Raw genomic sequence first — 17,898 nt, forward strand, 5'->3', positions numbered from 1 at the left:
TGGATCGCCGGTTGGAATCTTCTGCTCTTAACAGGAATTTGACCACCTCTCATGGTCTCCCCTGCCTGGTCCAGGCCCCAGACACCTCTCCCCTGGGCCACTGCAGTCGCCTCCCATCTTCTCTCTGTGCCCCTGTTTGCTCCCCGAAAGCCTGTTCTCAACCCGGCAGATCTTGGGGTTCTGCTGGGATCACATGTAAGTCAGGTCTTATCCTTCCTTTTTGCCCCACAAGCCTGCTGAGCCTGCACTCAGGCTCTGGGCCACGGCTTTTGCAGGCTCAGATGTCAGGCTCACCTCTTGGTTCTTCTTCTGGATCGCGCTCCTGCAGTGCAGGCTTCCTGGTGGCTCTCTGATGCCTTCAGAGCGATGGAGAGAGCCAGAGGGGCGAGGCGGGAGATGGAGGAGGCAGGGAGCCAGTGCTCAGGTCTTCTCATCATTGTCTGCACGGGCTCACCTGCAGCAGCCTCCGCAGCCCGTGCCCGAAGCAGGCCTCCTCCCTCGGGTCCAGTTGTGGTCCAAGGTCACTTCCAGAGCCTAGAGACTTCCTAAAGGGGAGAAAAACTGGAAGGAATGTATATAAGAAACATCCAAGTAAAGTGTTGACTAGACGGAAGGTATGATAATGAAGGTAAAGAAAAGGTGGAGAGAAAGGTATGATAATGAAGGTAAAGAAAAGGTGGAGAGAATTCAGATGTCCTCCCTCAAAAAAAAGGAGAGAAAGAAAGACTGAAAAGAGTCCCAGGATGAAAAGGCTTAAATGCGAAAACTGTATTGCCACACACAGAAGCTGCCACTTAATGTCCCTTCTAGAGTGTCTAAGTGAACCATCTTGAAGGTATCGCTTACTCAGCAAGTAAGGCCTCCCTGACGACTTAACATTTATTGCCTGCCTAGAAATACAGAAAAGACACTTCCCCGCCTGTGGGCCTGCCATGTGACACAGGCAGCTGGAAGGAGGAGAAGGCAATAAAGTTGGCTGAAAATTGATGGACTACTTTGCTTTCTCCTATTTCTTTCTCTCCCTCTCTCTCCCTCTCTCCTGCTCTCTCTCTCTCTCTTTTTTTTTTCCGCTCTCTCTTTTTCTCTCTTTCTCTCTCTCTCTCTGTCTCAGCTGAATTCCCTACTTAACTGTTTAGCCACAGCAGTATTCAGAATATAAAATCCATATGGTAATGATTTTAAAAAGATTTATAATCGAAAGTATTTATGATAAAATGACAGGAAGACAGATATTTAAAAAATAATTCTCTTTAGTGCACCGCGTTAGGTCTTCCAATGAAGGACAAACTCTAGGAGAATTCTGTTAGCACAGGGTGTCTGGATTCCCATTCTGCATTACTATCTAATTATTAAAACACCTGAATACAGGTGTCCGACACATACACATGGTCTCTGCTGTACGTGGATGAAAACACCCTTGTCACCTCTTCCCCATTTACAGCACCACGCCTCATCACTCTGTCCCTTTATCCTGCCTTTTTAAAAAAATACCATGTATATTTGAGTTTTTTGCTTTCTATCCCAGTGAAGGCAGGAACTCTTTCCCAGTGCCAAGAGGAGTGCCAGGCATATACAGTAGGCATTCACATGGTTGTTGAGTAAATGATTGTCGTAATGTAATGATTTTATTGAGAGGTAATTCACACATCAGGCAATTCACCCATTTCAAGTGTACACAATTCACTGGTTTTTAATATATTCATAGAGTTGTGCAACCATCACCACAATCAATTTTAGAACATTTTCACCTTCCCCCCAAATAAACCCCATTCCCATTAACAGCCACTCCCCATTTCCCCCCAGCTCCTGCCAGTCCTAGGCAACTGGTAATCTACTTTCTGTCTCTCTAGATTTGCCTATCCTGGACATTTCATATAAATGGAATCATATAATATGTGATCTTTTGTGACCGTCTTCTTTCGCTTAGCATAATGTTCAAGGTTCATCCATATTGTAGGATATATCAGAACTTCATTCCTTTTTGTTGCTGAATAATATTCCATTGTATGGACATACCACATTTTATTTATCCAAGAATGAATGAATTTTTAGTAGCAGGTATAGCATTCCAAGTTGATGACTCCTACTACAGAGCATATTTCTGACCAGTGCACCCACCCCCAATTGCCATATAGTGAAATCTCAGCAAAGACAAGTAATTTTCATATTCATCTGGAATAAACATTATTATACTTTGCACATCCTGGAAAAGTGGGATTCATTTTAATTCAACAAAGATTTGTTGAACCCGATGCCTGTCATGTCTCAGGTACTGTAATCCCATTATGTGGCTCACATTTTATTTCTATTGGATGGTGCTGCTCTTACTATTTGTTTCTGAGAGCCTTAGCACTCTGCCCTTTTTTTTTTTTTTTTTTGGCAGTGCCGTGCCCGGCTTGTGGGATATTAGTTCCCTGACCCGGGATCGAACCCAGGCCCCCAGCAGTGAAAGTGCAGAGTCTTAACCACTGGACTGCCAGGGAATTCCATCTGCTTATTTTTTATTATTGCAAACTACCTCATTTTTTAAAATAAATTTATTTATTTTTGGCTGCGTTGGGTCTTCGTTGCTGTGCGCGGGCTTTCTCCAGTTGTGGCGAACGGGGGCTACTCTTCATTGCGGTGTGCAGACTTCTCACTGCAGTAGCTTCTCTTGTTGTGGAGCACGGGCTTTAGGCGCGCGGGCTTCGGTAGTTGTGGCACGTGGGCTCAGTAGTTGTGGCTCGCGGGCTCTAGAGCACAGGCTCAGTAGTTGTGGCGCACGAACTTAGTTGCTCCGCAGCATGTGGGATCTTCCCGGACCAGGGCTCGAACCCGTGTCCCCTGCATTGGCAGGTGGATTCTTAACCACTGCGCCACCAGGGAAGCCCCAAACTACCTCATTTTAAGTGATACGTGTGTTTCTCAATTTGTAACTTTCCCATAGGTGAGCATTTTGAGGGTCTTTTACTTATTTGAGTCCTTAGCTCCTGGTGCCCAGCACATAGTAGGTGCACAACAAACACTGTTGAATGGAAGCCCCCCTTTTGTCGACCTTCTCCACGTAGCTTCCAAGCCTTACTCTAATCTCCAGTGTCCCTGCCAACACCCTGCTCGCTGCCGGGGGTGTCTGTGAGCCACCAAAATTAGACACTGCCAGACTCAAGCTTAATATGGCCACGAAGATTAAATACTTCCCAGTTTTCCCTGAGGTCAAAGCTTGCAGATGGTAGGTGCTCAATGAATATTAAACGCACGATTTGTGTCTCTTGGTTTTTTTTTTTCTGGTGCCAGTTAGAGTTCTAGAAGGAGCTAAAGGTAAGCAAAAATTAGCTCCGTGGGTTTTCAGCTTTCTTTCTTTAGGATGCATTCCAAAGCAAGTTCTAGTGAATTTGGAATCACTGTCTCTGTCATTTCCATTTATTAGCAAGGGAAGTCAAGAATTGAGGTAACTGGTTTGCCTTACTTGGAAGGTAAGCAATTAAAAAAGAAAACACATGCCCCCTTTGTAGACTGTGTTTGAGCAGCTGACTGTCCTAGGGTCCTTTGAACTTTGAAAATGGGATGGGTTTTCTTGTTTTGTGTGCAACTGATATTAAGGGGAGAACACAAAACTATGAATCCATTCATGAAATGTGCTTTTAAAATTATTCATTCCTTTTTTTTTTTTATGTTGGGGTGTGTGTGTGTGTGTGTGTGTGTGTGTGAGAGAGAGAGAGAGAAGACAGAGAGGTAAAGAGAGAAACTAACTTCTTTAGGCATGATTGTTAATTTTCTTTTATTTTCTGTCTACTTATTGCTTTGGATAAACATACTGGAATACTGCCAAAAATTCAGGTGGCTGAATACTAATTTTGCTGAAATTGGCAGGAATCCCCCGCCAATTTTCTGTCTAAATTATGCAGAAATCTGACTCTTGCAAGACGTAAGTCTGGTCAAAAATAGAGTCCTAATTTTCTAGTTAGTCAGTAAGACCTTCAACTGACTAATTCTTCTTGCTTCAGCTTTTACTTTTCAGGTAGGAAAAGAAATCCAAGAAAAAATGAAATGCAGTGAAAGTTACTGGCCATTTTTCTCATGTGACCCAAATGTAGATTTACAGTGTTAAAGAACATGACATTCACAACTTGTCGGGTGGAAAGCAGGTGTGAGCCTCAGAAAACAATTAGTGCATCTTTCAGATGTACGGTAGTTATTGAATAATTACTCAAATAATGGTCAGTAATGGAATACAAAGGGTCATCTCTTAGCTAATCCTCAAGTAATGGAATTGGTGTATCTCTGATTTTTCTGTTAGCCTTCCAAGGTTTAGAAGAATGAGACAAAAGTGATTGTGGGAACTAGTGGAGCCACTGGAGGCCAGCAACGAAAAGGAGACCTTATCTTAAGCAATTAATCAAGAAACTCATATTGTGGGACAATTATTCAGAGCTAATTCTAAAAGAGCTTTAGAGCCCCAGGTCTTCAGATATTTTTTCCAGAATTTTGTCAAGGTCATTTCGAGCATGGGGACAATCCTACATTAGAATAAAGGTTTGGTTAAAAGTACGTATACTCTGTACCTAGAAGTCTGTGCAATGTAAAAAATCAATCAACTTAAATGTAGTTGTAGTTTTTACTTTATTTTTATTTTTGTGGTAGCAAACTGCGCAAAATAGAATAAAGTATTATCCCAAAGACAAATGTCCTATCTTGATCCACTTTAAGTGCGTTGCCCTCTGGCACGTGTCTGCTTCACTGTGTAAAAGTGGGAGAGCAGTGCCGATATGCATGCTCGGTGACTTTTTATATGTGTGTAATTTCATATAATAATTGATTTCCTATTGGTGTGGTTGTGTTAAATGCAGCCAGTCCTTTAATTTCTTTCCCCATGAGTAGACTAAAGAACTGTTATATTCTGGTTCTTTTGTTCGCCTTACCTAACAGCTGGTCTTGTTCATCCGTCTGCACAGTGAGCATTTTGAGACCTCTCTGTAGCGATCTTTCCTACCTTCCTCCGTCATTTCCACTCTTCTGATCACTGAGCTTCCCTTTGAGCTCAGACACACTCCTCCACGCGCTTCACCTCCAGCCAGCCTGCCTTTCCTCCTGTTCCCACGGCATGGCCTCGCCCTTGCCCTCTCTTCCCTGAGATGCTTGTTCACAAGATCACCCCATGCCTCTAGCTTTCTCACAAACCTGGTCTCAGCTGAAACATCACTTCCTCAGTGAACGTTCTATCTAAATTAATAGCCCTTTCCCTCCCCAGGCACGCGATCTTGTTTTATTATCTTCCTAGCATTTAATCACTATTAATTATCTTTTGTATATATCTGTTGCCTGTCCGCCCTACCAGCGTGTAAAGTCCATGAGAAGGGAAACCTTGTTTTTTGTTTACTTAATCTGTATGGCCTGTTGTATATAGATCGTAATAAATGTTTGGTGAGTGAATGGATGGATGGATGGATGGATGGATGGATGGATGGATGGATGGATGGATGGATGAATGAGGCGGTCTTCACTTGGTGATACTTTCCTTACCCTACCGCCTTCCAGCTTTTGCTTCCACCACTACTAAAGCTGTTTACTCAGCTCACCAATTACCTGACTAGTATTCTTTACACAGCTGCTGGAATAATCTTTTTCAAGACGGATCAAACTATTTTAAAACTATCACTGACGTCCCATCAACCTTTCAGTAAAGCCCTGTGTGCCTCTCCAGCCCATCCCATTCCGTCTTCCCCTCCCTGACTCACTCTCACCACACAGGCTTCCTGCAGAGACCCCAGCACGAAACCACGGCTGCTCCCCGGGCTGTTCCCTGCACCCAGAGTGCTTTCCCCCGGCCTGCTCTGACTGGCTGTGCTAACTGTTCACACCTCTGTTTAATTAATCAGTGTTTAGATAGTTTCTCCATTCCGTCTAAGGAGGCAGCATTGTACCTTACACTACCTCCCTGGTTGCTATTTTCTATTACTTTATCCTATTTAATTCTTTCATAGCTCTTGTCATGGATCATAGTAATACTTTTCTTTTGGCTTATTTGATACTTTTCTGATCTTTGGCACAATTGAATACTCCCTACTTGTTAAAAATTCTTATACTTGCTTATACATTCTCCTCTTCCGACTTATTGGCTAATTCCATCCCATTCTCCTTCTGCCACTACTTTACATTTTGCTGTGTCTCAAAATGTCAGTTCTCTGCTCTTCTCAGTCTGTGTGTTTCCCCGTCGGCCTTTCTTAAACCCATGGCCTCAGCCACCACCGCAGGCAGGATAGCGTGCTCATTAAGAGCTTTCGCTCAGCAAACATTAAGGGCCTCCTCTGGGTTAGCTGCTGTTTTAGACACTGGGAATATAGTCCAGAAGATACAGTTCCTGCCCTCAGAAAGCTTACATTTTAGTGGGTGAGACAAAAAAATAGCTAAGCAAATAAATAAGACGATGTTAGGTAGGACTGAGTGCAGTGGAGCTAAAGCAGGTCGTGGCAGTGTTGGGGGACAGGCAGGCCGCAGGGGGCTGGGATCAGAGCAGACCTCCCTGCCAAGGGGACATTGGAGGTGTGAGTAAACTGAGAAGAGAAGCAGAGAGAAGACCTGGAGGAGGAACATTCCAGGGAATCAGCTTGGCAAGTTTGAGGAACACTGAAAGACCAGTGTGGTTTGAGAAGAGGAATGGTGAGTGAGGGCAGGGGGAGATGGTGTGAGACCTGATGGGCCACAGCGAGGGTGGGATTTTACTCTAATTGTGATGGGACAGGACAGCATCGGAGGCCCTCGAGCAGGGAAGGCTCTGGTTTAGCATTTGGAGTTGGAGAGAGTCAGTTCCAGCCTCATCCGACCCGTGGCCTTGATAGAACAGACAGCTGTCATATTTAGCCTTTTCCTAGTCAAAACTATTTCTTTGCGAAGTCACACAAGTGCAGTATTGTAATGACATTCATCCCTGAGGCGTTGGGCCTTCCTGACACGCCTTTTACCAAAGAAAATTTAAACGAAGTTCCAAGTCATTTCAGTGTTAAAAATCAGTACCTTTTGCTTTTGCTTTTTAAGAATTTTTTAATCCGTATCTCACGTGTGTGGTAACTTTCTCTTACTCATAGACTGGTTAACCTCCGTGCTCCTCCCCCTCCTCCCTATCCATGCCAGGAAAGAGTTGATTGTAATTTCATAGCATTTTCTAGTAATTTTTATGCTGTTGTGAATTGCTTGTTTTGTGGCTTGTATGAGGCTGGATTCTTAGGGTGTTTTTTTGTTTATTTTGAGTCACCAAAGTTTGAGAGGCCAGCAGCAGATTTTACAGGCTGTCTTGTAAATACGAGGATCTTTGGAGTTAATAGAGTGAGGCAAGGATAGACACATAAAAATCCGAAGCTTAAATATTGAATTTCTTTCCCCCTATTAAATTTACCATTTGGTACTGAACTAATGTTTCTCTTACCATTTCAAACGAGAGTCATCCGAAATTTGGTCTTCTTTCTAATCTTGCTTTGATAACAGCCATTGTGTAATTATACCGAGCTTTCTTTTGAAATGATTTTGCTAAGATCTCTAGGATTATACGTGCGTAGTTGGGGGAAGCTCACTGCTGGAGCAGCTCCTCTGGGGGACGGGCTCGGCGGCCGGGGTGGGCGGGGCTGCTGGTTGGGTGGAGGACGGTGGCAACGGAGGGTCTCGGCTGCTGCTGCCGCCTCTGACACCAGCTTCTGTCTGAAGAGTTTTCAAAATGATTTCACGTTGAGCTCGTGCTGACTGCGCACGATAACCCTGGGGAGTAGGTGGGGCTGGCATTATTTTGTGTGTGTGCGGATAAAGAATCTTGTGCGCATCGTCGCAAAGGAACGTGGAACCAGGGTCGTCTCGCAGTCCATTGCCGTTCACGCTGTAATGAAACGCTGCCTCAGTAATAATGTGTGGCTTGGAGTAGAGCCTGCTCCTAAACACTGTCCCCAACGCAGAGGTCACGGGGCAAGTTAGTCTCATAGAAAGGACTGTACGCATGATCTAGTTGATGGGGGGCAGGTCTTATGTAAGTGGGCACAAGAAGGGGAGGAAAATGGAGAGCCCTGGGCGACAGCCAAACCTACCACTTACCTGAGCCATTCCCTCTGAGTCGCAGTTTGCAAGTTCTCGTGGGTCTTCGTGGACCCTTGGATTTCAGGTGTGTCCAGTTTAATGTTACTTTAATAACTAAAACAATTTCTCTGTATTATATAGTAAGGAGCATAGTAAACATTTAATAATAATTTGGAACGGCTATCATATTTCACTGGTCTTAAGACACCATCAATCATAAGAAGCACCATTCTTTTATGTACCACTAGGGAAAAAAAAAACATGCTGCCAATTAGTCTTATCATACAGATGTTTCTTTTTAACTGCATAGAACTGAAGAAGAATATTTCTTCTTCAAATTTTTAAATTGTTTGTTGACTGAAACACTGGTGTCCAGTCAGTCATGCTACCAGGAATGACGGTCAGGTTCACCCATGGGCAGGCAGTGACTTCTCCATCACTACTGTCCCTCATCCAATAGAGACAAGAAGATGCTACTGATTATTCTAAAAATAGCAATTCAGAGATATACACGTATTCATATTTTGACAACTTAGAATCAGAAAAAATATGGTAAAATAGTTTTTCTTACTTTTCTAATAGTAATGCTGCTGAAGGAAATATTGATTATTAGCCATGGATGATTGCTTTGCAGCCCAGGGAAAACATGGTTAGTGAAGCTTAGTTGGGGAAATAGATTTTAAAAATGCACTAACAATCAAGCAGTTACAAATTGCAACTCATGTTGGAGATAAGGCGTGACCAGGGGATACTTCTTTGAGAAGTGCTTAAGCTTAAGACTTAAAGGGTGAGAGACGACCAGCATGGAAGTAACAAAGGGAAGAGTGTTGCTAGTGGAGAGGAGCGGAATATGTGGGTAGAAAGACCCTGAGAAGGGAAGGAACTGGGTATGTTCCAGAAAGTCGAAGAATGATCATGTGGCTTGAGCAGAATGTTCTGCACATAGCTGCTTCTTTGAATTTAAACTAAAATACGTCCCAGTTTGGATTTGGGAAACTGTCTTGCCAGGTATAATCACAGTGTTATAGTTCATAAGGCACTTTTCATCTTCTTATTAAATACCTTCTGAGGACTGGAATTACTTTTCAAGTAAAATCTTTTCTTTTAAATCAGTTGCTCATAAAAATATTTGACGTTGACGGGTTTGTGTCCATTTAATTATATGTAGCCGACCCTCATTATGCGCTGATTCTGTGTTTGTGATTCCGCCTGCTGGCTGGAATGTACTTGTAACCCCCAGATCAGTGCACACACGGTGCTTCCACAGTCATTCACGGACAGGTGCAGGGGGGCAGGAAATTTGAGTTGTGCACATTTCTAGCTGAGTCTAAACAAAGTGACACTCTGCCTTCTTATTTCAGCTCAGACTGTCGACAGGTGTATTTTCAATCTATTTGTTGCCATGCTTTTTGCATTTTTTGCTTTTTTGGGTGATTCTGCTATCTAAAGTGCCCCCCAAGCGTGACGCTGGCTGGTGTTCCCAGGTGCGAGAGGGCTTGATGTGCCTTAATGGAAAGAATAGAGCAGCTCCGTGCAGTACTGTTGGCCGTGAGTTCACTGTGAATGAATCAACAGTATATATTAAATGAGATGTCTTTAAACAGAAACACACATAAAACAAGATTCTGTATTGATCTGCTGACGAAAATGTTGTGACCAAAGCCTCATAGGAACCTAACCTTGTATTTCCTTTGGGAGCAGCGGTTTTCACTGACTGAGTGTTTGCAGCCCCTTTGTAGAACATAATCACCCCAAATAACATGAATCCACTGTACCTGTACATGTGAACACATGGTTAACATGTTGCTGTGTAGCAAGCCACCCCAAAGATTAGTAGCTTAAAACAGCAACTGTTTACTGGCTCATAATCCTGGGAGTTGGCATTTGGGGTTGGCTCAGCGGTGCAGTCCTTTTGCTGGGTCTGGCTGGGCTCGGTTGGACATTTGCCATCAGCTAGTAATCGATGGCATCACTCATACGTCTGACGGTCTGACTGGGGCTCTGAGCCACGCATTTCTCATCACCCAGGAGGCTAACCCGGGCACTGGGGTGGTTGCAAGTCTCCCATGAGCAGCAGGAGGGCAAGCCCCAGTCTGCACGTGGTTTTCCATCCTGTGCTTGTGTCGCATTTGCCAACTCTGACCCATCAGCCAAAGCAGGTTACCCAGCCACCCAAATCAAGTAGGCTCCACCTCTTGCCGAGATCTGGTGGAAAGGGCATCGATGCAGGGAGGAAAAGGATTCCTCTTACTGTTACTCAAAAGCCAGAGAGGTAGTACTAGCTGTTAACCCGAATGGGCATAAAAGGAAAGGAAAGTTCAGAAAGCTTAAGCAACCACACAGCCAGTAATTGGCAAAGGCGGGTCACACATGTCTGCATGATGGCAAAGTTTTTATTCTTTCTCTACTGCTTTGCCTTCTGATAGACGAATGGCTAATTTGCCTAGTTTGTCTAGTTCTGGGGAGGAAAAAACAGCAGTAAGATTAGTCTCATCAATACAAGAGAGAAACAACTGTCATTGTCTGTCTTGGAAAAGAAACCGTATCCTATGTGCAGTCTTACTGCTGTGGTGAGTTTAAGAACATCATGGTGGTAGTGATTTGTGAATGTGTGGGGCTCGATCATGAATTTGATTTGCACAAAGGGCTCACGTCCTGGATATGGAATCTTAGTTGTAATAGAATTTATTCTGAAAGACTTAAAGGAAGATGATTAAAATATTAGAGATATTGACATTGTCTGAAGAGATCTCCTTCTATTTATTTCTTTTAAAAAATCCACAATATTACCATAGCCAGACCCTATTATGCTATTGTAATCATAGTTGGACTAAGAAGGGTGATTAACGATAGCAATTTATTGTATCTGAGGAGGAGAGAAAATAGGAGATGTTGTTGTTATCATAAATCATATCGTAAATAACCAAAAAGAAGCACTCAGAATGCTCGTGTAGTGTCAGCAGCCAGCCCTTTCAGGCACGCCAGCCCAGGATGTAGCCATAGAAACCCCAAAGTCATACTGTTATCTTAGCCTTGCTGCAGTTATGTGATACAACAGTATTAACATATAGATTAGGCCATTTATAATACTAGGTGTCATTTCAGGTTGGCTTGCTTATATAGCATTTTAGTTTTTTATTGTGCAGAATGTTAGTGAAATAGTGCTTTTCTGCAGGTCAGTGTATATATAGGTATTTATAACACATCAGCTTCACTCTGCTATTAATTTATTGTGTTATTGATTGGTTGTACTGTATGAATTGTCAGTGCCTAATTGTCTTGTCTTTGCTAGTCATTTCATTTTTTTAAGTAAGTAGGTTTGTTTAGAAAATACCTACCCACTTATACATGTTGAGTTGTGTTTCAAGGGTCTAATTTCAGTCCCATTATAGACAGGACAATTTTTAAAATATTTTATGAGGGCATGTAGATGGGATTCGAAAAAAATTTTTGGCCTCATTTGGAACTAAGAGATAAAATGTTGGAATGGGTTGTTTTAATATTGCTGCTCTTCCTGCATTTCCCAGGCATCCAGTGTCTGCCTGTCATGCTCCAGCTGCCCTAGACACGCCCCCCAACAGCAGCAGCCCACCAGAGCCTCCCCCTCTTGGCAGCACCCTGGGTTCCAGACCCTCTCCATCCTCAGCATTCTGTCAAGTTACTTCACTGAAGTACCATTTACTCAGAGTCTCCTTCCCTCAAAAAGTAAGATAGAATCATTCATGTGTCAGCTTTACAGTCTTAAAAATATTTTGGCAGCAACATCTTAAAGATACTGCCCTTATCCAAGACATAAATCAAGTGGTCGGAATGCCAAGCACTGTAGCATGTGGTCAGTGAGATATTTAGGGGCAGAAAGAACTTTGTCCTGCCCTTTAGGTCATCGCCCTGCATGTGGAGATGGCCCTAATATTAGAGACCTTCAGTTCTTCGAAGCAGGAGTCAGATGTCCATACTTGTGTGTGTGTGTGTGTGTGTGTGTGTGTGTGTGTGTATTTTTTTTTTACTTTTACTTTTTATATTTTTTATTGGAGTATAGTTGATTTACAATGTTGTGTTAGTTTCAGGTGTACAGCAAAGTGATTCAGTTATACATATACATATATCTATTCATTTTTTTGTTTTTTAGATTCTTTTCCCATATAGGCCATTACAGAGTATTGAGTAGAGTTCCCTGCACTATACAGCAGGGTCTTATCAGTTATTTATTTTCTATATAGTAGTGTGTATATGTCAGTCCCAGTCTCCCAGTTTGTCCCTTCCCACCCCCCCACCCCCCAGTACTTCTATTTTGCAGATGGGAAAACTTAGGTCTGAGAGAGTAAATGGGCTGTGCTAGGTCGAACTGTGGCTCTGGTAACAGACCCCAGATATAGTTTCCATCCACTTCCTCTCTAGTTGACCTTGGGATTTCTGTCCTCGTATCCCTGGATGTGGCTACGTATGTACCTTGTACCGATCCTTGCCACAGCACTTGAACTGATGGCCACAAAATGTAGTTGATTCTTCAGGATAGGAAGTCATGTCTTACTTGACTGTACGTTCCTAGGATCTAACATGGTGCTCCCTGCACTGGTGTTCACAAGGCACTTGGTAGGTGAACGAATGATTGAATGATGAGTAAGGAGTGAATGAATGAATGTAAGTAGTATGGAGTCACTTCAAGTAATTGGTTGTAATAAACATACCTAATATAGAAAGATGTTTTTTGAAAAATGTATATTTTAAATGAATCCTTTCATCTCTGTTACAAAAACATCAGTGTGCATAAACTAATAAGACAGTAGGAAAGTTCATGTCATCGTTGCTAGAAAGTAATTTCTGCATGTGTATTTCCAAAAAATTACAGGAAATCTAGTTTTTCAATACATTTAATTTTTGGTGAAATATATGCAGATAGCATTTTATTGTCCCTACAGAGTTCAGTAGCACAAGTATATTTTCTGCTTAAGATCATGAATCTGTGTAGTTAATGAGATAAAAAGCTTTCATGCCTTTGCAATTTCCTTTTTTTCCTAATGTCCATGAGCTTTTTAGATTATAGTGTTTCTTTAAAGGCATTTATTATTCTAGTTAAAAAGATTTTTTTAAAAGATATTTTATTCTAAGTCAATATTTATAGTAGCTCAGAACTAACCCCTAAAAATCCTTTTGGTGTGTTCAGACCATATTGCCTTGTTTCGGTTTTGTTCGATAAGTTTGGTAAAGAAGTGCGTTTTGCTCATTACTCCTCCGGGAAATGTAGGGAGTGTGGATTATTTATTTGTGTCATTAATGAAGGAAAATTGGAATGGGGTTTGTATTGTCTACCCCCACTCCTCTCAGTATTTGTGAAGTTTTAAAAAAAGATGGACCTGGGACTTCCCTGGCAGTCCAGTGGTTAAGACTTTGCCTTCCAGTGCAGTGGGGGGAGGTTCAGTCCCTGGTCGGGGAGCTAAGATCCCACATGCCTCGCGGCCAAAACACCGAAACATAAACCAGAAGCAATATTGTAACAAATTCAATAAAAACTTTAAAATTGGTACACATCAAAAAAAAAAATCTTTAAAAAAATAAACATATTTAAACAGTAGAAAATAAGTTCTTAGTTCTCTGGAAATAAAAAAATCTTTAAAATACTCCTCATATTGTAACATCACTCTTTTGACTTCCGAGCACAGCTTTTATTTTTGTGTCTGTATTTGTGTTAAATGAGAAAGAGCTTGTGACTCAAAAAAATTTTTATACTATTTTTTTACACCTTTATATAATAACATGTCAAAAGATCAAGTATCTTGTAATATTAAACTTCTGTTAACCAAATTATATGCTATTTTATAGTAAAACTGTTTTCATGGATAAGTATAGGAAAATGCTAAAAACCATTTTTAGGATATTTTACAGATTTTTGGTGAATCATGCTCATTATACACATACACACAAGGAATACTTCATTGCTGTTCACCTGTAATCAAACTGAGATTAACCTTCAGGTGGGGGTTTGGGTGATGGTAAAGAATAAACCATTCAGTAGCCATCACATATTTATCTTACTCCAAACTCTTAGAACACAGAATTAAAATAACTCATGTAATAGAAAGCCAGACACTCGTTATGCAAAATCACCAATTAAGTCTGTGTTTGAGCAAGCATAAGCTAGATCAGTTGTATTCATTTGTTTGCATTTTGTAATATTTTAAAAATAAAATATATTCACTCAAGTGGAAAACTTTAATACTGCGGAGAATGGATTAATAAGCGTGGTACATTTTTACAACAGTGAAAATGAATGCACTACAGCTACCTGAATGGACATAGGTGATGCTCAGAAACATAATGTTAGGGGCAAAAAAGCTGAAGAACATTATAGTATGATACCACGTGTATAAAGTTCAAAAACAAGTCACTACATACAAATGTGGTAAAACTGTACAGGACACAAAGAAAGGACAGATATAAAAAGATGAGTAGTTACCTGGGGAAGGGGGTGGGAGTGGAGAGAGGAGAGGATGAATCAGAAAGGAACCGAGGGGAGGTGTGATGACGATGCTAATGCTGTCTTCCGGAAGTCGACAGCTGTTCTACAGGCATCCATTCATTATTATGCTTTATGCCTTACATGCACATCACTTCTGCGCTCTGCAATGTACCAGATAATTTCTAATTCAGAAAATTGTTTTAAATATTTTCACACTTTAAACATTTCACACCTGTTCTTATTAAAGCTTAAGGCTTTCTCTTCCAGCAAAATTCCCTTTTCATTTTGATTACTTTTGATGCTGCAATTGAAGCTTTCTTATAAAATCTTTAAGCGTAAAGAAATTGTAAATTAAAAATAAACATTTGTATATTTAAGTATTCCTAAAATCAGCTCTTGTAATAGTTTATTTTTATAATTCATTTATATTCCTCTAAACCACATAAAGCTTCTAGAGGCATACAAGTTAACAGCAGGGACTTGAAATAAACAAACAAACAAAAAAAGAAACCATAAAAATAAAATAACAGAAATGGAGTAATCCCTCCTAGCTTGTGGAGACCGCTTTGAATTAAGCTTTATGTTAAATTTTTCTCACTTAAATGTAAGCAACAACCATTAATTTTTAAAATATTTTTCTGAGGTACTTGAGCTCCAAATTCTAAATGAACCAGTGTGTTTTCTAAAGTATTTGCTGGAAAAACAGTCCAGTTTTCCATAGCCCAGTGTGACACACATCCTGCAGTTCAAATGCCTATGTGGTAGTCATCTTGCCAGTTCCAATTTGATAGAATTACACACTGGCAAAATAGTACCGTCTTTAACACGATGCGTAGAAACCCAGTGCTGAGTTGAGCTAACAGTAGCGATGGGGAAAACACATGAAAGGAAACAGAATAGAAAACAGTTCACAATTCTGATCTGGAGAAAGAGGGGGAAGTACAATAGCAGCCTGGAGTGATGTTTCTCACTTAGGTGACTGGATGGATGACAGTATTATTCTCGAGTAATGGTAGCAATAATTGTGTCTCCAGTTTGTCTTGTCCTCTGTAGTTTACAAAGCGCTTTCACGAACCTTACGTCTTCCCCCCCTTAGTGCTCCTGTTGGAGGGACTTCTGCTGTGAGCCTTTGTTCTCGCTGCCCTCGTAAGCGTTTGACTTTGTTCCTGAGTCCTCCCCTTGAAAACTGTTACCCCCTTGATCTCTTTGACATCTCCTGATTTCTCTAGTGCCTCCTCTTCTCTTTATCCTTAGAATATCTAAACCTGACTACCCTGATTGCTCCCTTGCTGACATTATCCATTATTGTGATTTCATTGAGCACAGCAAAGATTTCTCTAACACCCTGTCCGGTTTTCTGAACTTTAGTGTATCTCAAGGATTGAGCTAATTCATAATCATCTTCCTTCTCTATTTCTTTACTTCCTGTTTGTATGAATGACTGCATTTCTCACTCACCAGGGCTCAAAGCCTCAAACCTGTGTTTGAATCCTTCCTCCACTCTTATACCTAATCACTTATCAGATTCTGTTCATTCTGTCTTCAGAATATCATCTGCCTCTTACCCGATACCGCTCTTCTAGTTCAGACCCTTCTTGTCACTTCCCTACATCATTTCATAACCCCTAACCTGTCACCTCTCCATTAGGATCCGTTGCCTCCCATCCGTCATATATGTTCCTGCCAGGGTAATTTTGCTAACATACACTCCAGTCATTTTTGTCCCTTGTCTAAAAATCTTTACAAGGTCTAAACTACCACTAGAATAAAGATCATGTTTGTTTTTCTGGAATTCAAAACCTCTAGGATCTGGACGTAAGCTTGCTAAACTTACTTTCTGCTATTTCCCATCTTGCACCCTACCTTCCAGACAAATTATTCCCTGGTTCTTATACAACTTCTTATGTGCACCCCTCCATCTCTGTGTCACCTGTTCCTACATCCTGTACTTCACCATTATCAATCTCCAAATATCCAAAATGCTACCTGAGTAGTCAAGTCTGTCCCAGATCTTTGACATTGAGGTATTCTGTTTCTCCTTTGAACTGCTATGGCACTTTATCTCTCTTATGGTACTAATCACTTTCTGTGTGCTAGACATCTACACGGCGACTCCTGCTGAACTGTAAGCTCTTTTAGGTCGTGGTTTATTTCTGACTTACTCTGTAGCTCTTTCAGCCTTTATCATTGTGCATTACACATGGTAGATGCTTAGTTAATATGTGTGGAGAGAAATCATCTGACCCCACAGCAACTCAGTCAAGTGGGCAGGGCAAGTAACGTTAGCCCCTTTTGAGAGGTCAGAAGACAGCCTCAAGGAGGTTAAGAGATTGCCTTAGGCCTGTTGCTTTGCGATGCCTGAACGCCTTCTGAAACACCGTCTTTCTAATGCCAAGCCGATGTGTCCTTCATGTCACCACACTGCTTCTCAAAGTGGCTGTCCTCAAGCCAGCGGAATAGAAGACATAAATAGCGTATGAATTGTGTCCAGGTTGGAGATTTACATTTTCCAAACTCCAAGAATTAAAATATGTTATGAAGGTTCTTTTAAAAAGTATTCTTTTCTGTCATTTCTGAGGAAAGTAGTCATATAATAACCCATCTCTTGATTCTTTAAAATACTTATTTTTTAAATTTATTTATTTATTTTCCTTATTTTTTTGGCTGCGTCAGGTCTTACGGCACACGGGATCTTCGTTGAGGCATGCAGGATCTTTCATTACGGCGTGTGGTCTCTTTGTTGCAGCACACGGGCGTCTCTCTGGTTGTGGTGTGAGGGTTTTCTCTCTCTAGTTGAGGAGTGTGGGCTCCAGCGCGCATGGGCTCTGTAGTTTGCAGCACGTGGGCTCTCTCACTGAGACACGCGAGCTCAGTAATAGTGGCGCGTGGGCTTAGTTGCTGTGCGGCGTGTGGATCTTAGTTCCCTGACCAGGGATCGAACCCGCATCCCCTGCATTGGAAGGTGGATTCTATACCACTAGACCACCGGGGAAGTCCCCCATCTCTTGGTTTTTAGAGGTAGGTGTGGGTGTGGGTGTGTGGGTGTGTGTGTGTGTGTGTGTGTGTGTGTGTGTGTGTGTACACACGTGTACGTAAGAGGAGGGGGAAAACAGAAAGGCAGTATTTAGTCAAGTTAGGAAAAGAATTAATTAAGGAAGCAGAGGGCAAACAGGAAATCCTTAGCAAACTCCAGATCCTGCATTTAGGGCCACACCACTAGAAAGGAAAACGGTTTGTATATCTCCTGTCACTGGTTGTCACTCTTCAAAGCACGACAACATGCAAGTTTGGAAGGTTCTAGAAAACTTACCACTTTACTCTCTAACAACTGTCAATAATTTCCTTTCTTTCTTAGAAATCATGTTTGAAGCATTGTTTGTATTTCTTAGGTTTTATATATATGTATA

The 17,898-nt window shown here is 41.6% G+C and overlaps 1 protein-coding gene across 1 annotated transcript in view; it reads left to right on the plus strand.

Moving 5' to 3' along the window:
• The window catches only part of TAF3 (TATA-box binding protein associated factor 3), a 151,286-nt gene that overhangs the window by 94,225 nt on the left and 39,163 nt on the right, over nucleotides 1-17,898 (plus strand). The window lies entirely within an intron of this gene.

This window comes from Eschrichtius robustus, chromosome 1, assembly GCF_028021215.1.
Source record: "Eschrichtius robustus isolate mEscRob2 chromosome 1, mEscRob2.pri, whole genome shotgun sequence".
Classification (NCBI taxonomy): domain Eukaryota; kingdom Metazoa; phylum Chordata; class Mammalia; order Artiodactyla; family Eschrichtiidae; genus Eschrichtius; species Eschrichtius robustus.